Below are 5,579 nucleotides of genomic sequence, written 5' to 3'. Positions count from 1 at the left end.
TAAATTTTCTATCAGGCATACTATTTATATCTATTTTGCTTAGATCTCCTGCTGTGATTTTGTGCTGTTCTTTCATTTGGGACAAATTCTTCTGTCTCATCATTTTGTCTATGTCTTCTGCTCTTAAAAGTAGTGGTTTTATGAAGACGAGGTCCTGTAGTGCCCTGCAGTGCAGTGTCCAGAGTCTGGCATTTCAGGGGAATCTCTTATATGTGATGCTTGCTCCTTGCTTCAGCAAAGGAGTCACGTTCCTTTCAGTCCAGGCTTCTGCACTGACTCTGCCTGTTGTGGGCTGTGTTTGCTGTCTGTGGTATTACTGAGATGCAGGCCAGCCAGCCCTGAGGGGGCATGATGGCAGGAGAGCTTGGTGGAAGAGCATTCATGTAAGCAAAATTTGCACAGAGCTGCAAGTCCTGCCAGATCCCCCAAAGAGCAGCTGCGGCCAGGGGCCCCACATGCATTAGTGGCAGAAGTGGTGGTTCAGCACATGGCAGTGGTGGTGGCCAGGGGTACCACAGCGGTTGGGCATTGCATCTGTGCATGCAGAGGCTGGGTGCTGAGTGCAGCAGCTCCTGAAGGTGAAGAGTGGTTGGGTTGGGCATATACCACATTAAAAGATTTGCCTTGTGCCCAGGGCTGAGGCCAGCAGGCTTAGAGTGGGTGAACCCTCAGGAGAACTCATGGGTGAGGCACACTGCTAGCAGGTTAGGTAGCAAGTGTCTGTGCAGCACCACCTCTGGCAGGTGGCTCTGTGTTTATGCTGGGTGCAGGGGAAGAAAATGGTACCCACCAGCTGTTTTGTTTCTGGAGAAGTCCCCCAACATGCTCTGAAATCCTTACAAGTATCTCTATCCCACTTGCCCCAGGCATTGTGCAAATTGTTGATTCTATGTTGCCTCTCCTCCAACTGTTGTCTCTTTAAGGGTAGGAACCCAGCTATCAATAGCCCTCCTGGCTTAACCAGTGCTGAGTCAGCAGCCTTTCAAAGCTCCAGGCTTCAAGACCCACTGGTTATATAAACAAAGAGTTCAGTCCCCTCTGGTTTTCAAGGCCAGACATTACAGGGATTAATTTTCCCTGTGCGGGCTGCTTGGTGCTTTTCCATCTCTGTGCCTACAGCTTCCTCCCTCCTGTTGGCAACTCCTGACCAATGTTTCTGCTCTTCCTAATCTCTCTGATACAGTTCCTTCTCAACATTTAGTTGTGGAGTGTTTTCTGCCAGTCTTCAGATTGCTGTCCCATTTTTTTTAACTCAGATGTGAGTGTTATCCATTTGTAAATATGGGATAGGATGAGCTTAGGGTCCTCCTACTCTGGCATCTTCCCAGCACCTGTCCTGCCCTTACCTGTTTTTTTTTTTTAAGATTTTATTTATTTATTTGAGAGAGACAGAGAGCTTGAGGGAGCACACACAAGCGGGGGTGGGGGAGCAGAGGGAAAGGGAGAAACAGACTCCCTGCTGAGCAGGGAGTCCAATGTGGGACTCAATCCTAGGACTCTGGGATCATGACCTGAGCCGAAGGGAAATGCTTAACAGACTGAGGCACCCAGGTGCCCCCTACCTGTTCTTTTAAAAAAAAAATTAATTCAGGTATAATTGGCAGAGAATATGACATTATTTTCAGGTGTACAACAGAGTGATTTGATATTTGTATACATTGCAAAATGGTCACCACAATAAGTCCAGTTACCATCTTTCACTTTACAAAGTTAATACAATATTATTGACTATATTTCCCATGCTGTACACTACATCCTCATTACTTACTTATTTTGTAGCTGGAAGTTTGAACTTACTAACCTATCTACCCATTTGCCACTCCCCAAGCCCCGCCCCTCTAGCAACCATCAATCTGTTCTCTTTATCTATAATTCTGTGGTTTGTTTTGTTCATTTGTTTTAGTTTTTAAATTTCACATATGGGTGAAATCATGTGGCATTTGTCTTTCTCTGTCTGCTTTATGTCACTGATATGACTATAGCTACACCGGCTTTTGTTTTATTTTCATTTGCATGGAATACCTATCTCCATCCCATCACTTTCAGTCTGTGTGTGTCCTCACTTCTGGAGTGAGCCTCTTATAGGCAGTATATATATGGATTTTATCCATCCAGCCACTCTACGTCTTTTAATTGGAGAGTTTAGTCTATTTACATTTAAAGGAATTATTGATGGAATGGGTTGGAGCCACCTCTGCCAGCAACATGTTCAAGGTAATTCAGAGGTCTGTGGGGCAATCAGCCTGAGTCTGCACACCTTCAAAGTCTATGCATCACCTGAGACAGACTCACCTCACAAAACTGTCATGAAAGTTAGTGGGTTTTCACTCTATTCAATTCCTTTTTTAAAAAGATATTTTATTGGGGCGCCTGGGTGGCTCAGTCGTTAAGTGTCTGCCTTCAGCTCAGGTCATGATCCCAGGGTCCTGGGATCAAGCCCCACATGGGGCTCCCTGCTCAGCGGGAAGCCTGCTTCTCCCTCTCCCACTCCCCCTTCTTGTGTTCCCTCTCTCACTGTGTCTCTATCAAATAAATAAAATCTTTTAAAAAAATATAATTAAATATTTTTTATTTATTTTTGAGAGAGAGTGAGAAGAGGGAAGAGGCAGAGGGAGAGGGAGAAGCAGGCTTTCCACTGAGTAAGGAGCCTGATGCGGTACTCAATCCCAGGACCCTGGGATCATGACCTGGGCAAAGGCAAACACTTAACTGACTGAGCCACCCAGGTGCCCTGAGCCACCCAGGCGCCCTGAGCCACCCAGGCACCCCACTCTACTCCATTCCTGAAGGTCAATCTAAACATGGAGAGGAGCCAAGGACCCAATTTGAAGAAAGCATCTCACATCTCCAACATTACTGCAAGCCATATACAAATTGGTGTCAGGAAATGTACTTACAAACTAAGCACAAGATGCAGAGCTTAGTTCACTGGGGGTTAGACTGGTGTGATATTTCTAAAATACACCTCCTGGATTTTTTCCAAGACTTAGTGTCATTAGTTTTGCTGGCATTGTTGGACTTCTTTTGACTAGACATTCAAAAATAAAGAAGGTTGTGTATACACCTGGGTTCATGAGATTATCTGCCTCTTTATTATCCATAACAAGCCGTAGTATTTGTCCAGTCAGTGGGGAGAAATTATATGACTGGGGTTTATGAGTATACATAGTCATAGAAAATTTATGGAAGGAGAACTTTCAAAAGTGAGGAAATGTGCAAAATTCACCTGGAAATAAGTAGCATGCTCCATGCTCTGCCCATTTTAATCAATTATGGGTAAACATGGTAACTCCATGTAGTAAATCAGTATTTCTGCAGAAAAATGGCAAAGAAGTCAGTATTGAATGTAGTAAATTGACTTTCTTCTTCAGGAAAAACTATACTAGGCTTCTTTGTTATCTGGGTGATGTCATACTTCAAGTGGTCTAAGACTTCTGATACATGTTGATAAATTTTGACCTACCCAAGGTTGTCTACATTAGATTTTCACTAATAATATATGAGAGCTTTGTTATCATATCTCAGACAATATTATTATTAAATTCTCATTTAAGTAGAAAATATATGTTACAGTTTAACTGGTCTGCACTTAAAAATTAATAATAAAGATGAGTAGAGTTAAGATGGTGGATTAGGGGCGCCTGGGTGGCTCAGTTGTTAAGCGTCTGCCTTCAGCTCAGGTCATGATCCCAGGGTCCTGGGATCGAGCCCTGCATCTGGCTCCCGCTCTGCGGGAAGCCTGCTTCTCCCTCTCTCACTCCCCCTGCTTGTGTTCCCTCTCTCGCTGTGTCTCTCTCTGTCAAATAAATAAAAAATCTTTAAAAAAAAAAGATGGTGGATTAGTAGGGGAACCCTATGCTTGCCTCATCCTGTGAATACAGCTAGATAAATATCAAATCATTCTGAACACCCAAGAAATCAATCTGAGGACTGAGAGAACAAACTGCACAAATAGAGGAAGAAAAGAGGCCACATCATGGAAAGTAGGAGGTGCAGAGATGTGATGTTGGGGGAGAAAAGAATTGCAGTGCTGTGTGGATGGGAGGGAGCCTTGATCATAGAGGAGAGAAGGGGAGAGAGAAGAGCATGCAGGGTATTGCACAAGAAAAACATTTCCCCAAAATCATTGACTGGGAAAACAAGAGGGGCTGATTATCGCAAATTTTTATATGCAGTGGAGCTCAAAGTCTGAAGTTATAGAAGTCTGCACCCTTACTGGGGTGGAGCCTGGCAGGCATAGCGGTATTCCTGTGGAGAACAAGAGTAGAGGCCCAGAAGAGGACAGTGCAGTCTGATCCCCTGGGCCACACTAGGAGAGATAGTTCTCCTTCTTAGAGTGCATTTGGGAGAGGTGGCAATGCCTCTCATGGTACAAAAGGGCCAGCGGACACCATTGAGCTGCCCTGTTCATTAGCATGGGCACGGAGGCACCTGCTGAGGGCAGTTAACCTGGACACTGGCTTTTTGCTGCACATTACCATAAACTCCAAGTCCCTGCTCATTCATGTGACTGCCCTTCTGGGACAAACTGGCAGCAGCCACAGTGCAGTGAGCCCAAGAGGATCGGTGCGGGTCTGTGCCAAACCAGGCTCCTAAAATTTGGAGTTTTGAAACCCAGCTGGTACACCTAAAATAAAAGACAGGAGTACTGCACCCTGGGTGGTCAGTTGACTCAGACACAGACAGGGTGAAGGCAGGAATCTGAGGAACCCTGGGACACAGGAGGGGAGATTGTTTGCTTTTCTTTGAAGGCTTCCTGAACAGCAGTGTGCATGAACTCCCTTCTCCAGGAAGAGAGAGTAAGCTGATGCCATTCTTATCCCCCCACCCATCAGAACGAGCAGACTTCAGTGAGCAGCACAGCACCCACAGTAGAGGCTTGAGCCACTTACACCAAGCCCTGCCCTGCCCCTGCACTCTGCAGGTGCTTTTTAAACTAGGGCAAGTGTGCCTGAGAGGGAGTGCAGCAGCAGGCTCCTCTCCCAGAAGACCAACACAAACCACATGCACCACCAAGACTACTGACCATAGAGAGCTGCAAAACTTGAACTCTAGTGGAAATTGGATGTAGCCTCTTTCAACAAGGAGACCAAAACATACCCATTTAACACTCACTGCACAGTGGAACGGGTCCAAACACTCCCCAATGTAGGCAAGGAGAAACTCTGCAGAGGACTGACCTGAGGGAAAGAGCAGCTAAAAAACAACAGAAGAGTTGTTTCTGTACACAGCATACACCAGAAACACTTCCTGAAGTGCTAGACTGTGGTAGTATATGACCTCTTCTTAATATAGCCATTACTCTCAGGAAGAGGAAACATAACAGGCTTTTTGAACACACGGAAGACAAAGACCTGGGCAAAATGACAAGACAGAGAATTCATCCCAAAAGAAAGAACAAGAAAAAGTTATGGCCAGGGATCTAATTGAAAGAGATATAAGTAATATGCCAGAACCAGAATTTAAAACAATCATAAGAACACTAGCTGGGCTAGAGAAAAGCACAGAAGATACCAGGGAATCACTTAGTACAGAGATAAACGACTTGAAAACTAGTCAGGCTGAAATAAAAAATGCTA

At 45.0% G+C, this 5,579-nt stretch overlaps 1 pseudogene; it reads left to right on the top strand.

Moving 5' to 3' along the window:
• The first annotated feature begins 2,205 nt into the window (after nt 1-2,205).
• LOC110580554 lies at nt 2,206-3,240 on the top strand (annotated as a pseudogene).
• The last annotated feature ends 2,339 nt before the right edge of the window (nt 3,241-5,579 follow it).

Source organism: Neomonachus schauinslandi, chromosome 4, assembly GCF_002201575.2.
Source record: "Neomonachus schauinslandi chromosome 4, ASM220157v2, whole genome shotgun sequence".
NCBI classification, from domain to species: Eukaryota; Metazoa; Chordata; class Mammalia; order Carnivora; family Phocidae; genus Neomonachus; species Neomonachus schauinslandi.
This window is presented reverse-complemented; position numbering and strand designations above follow the sequence as displayed.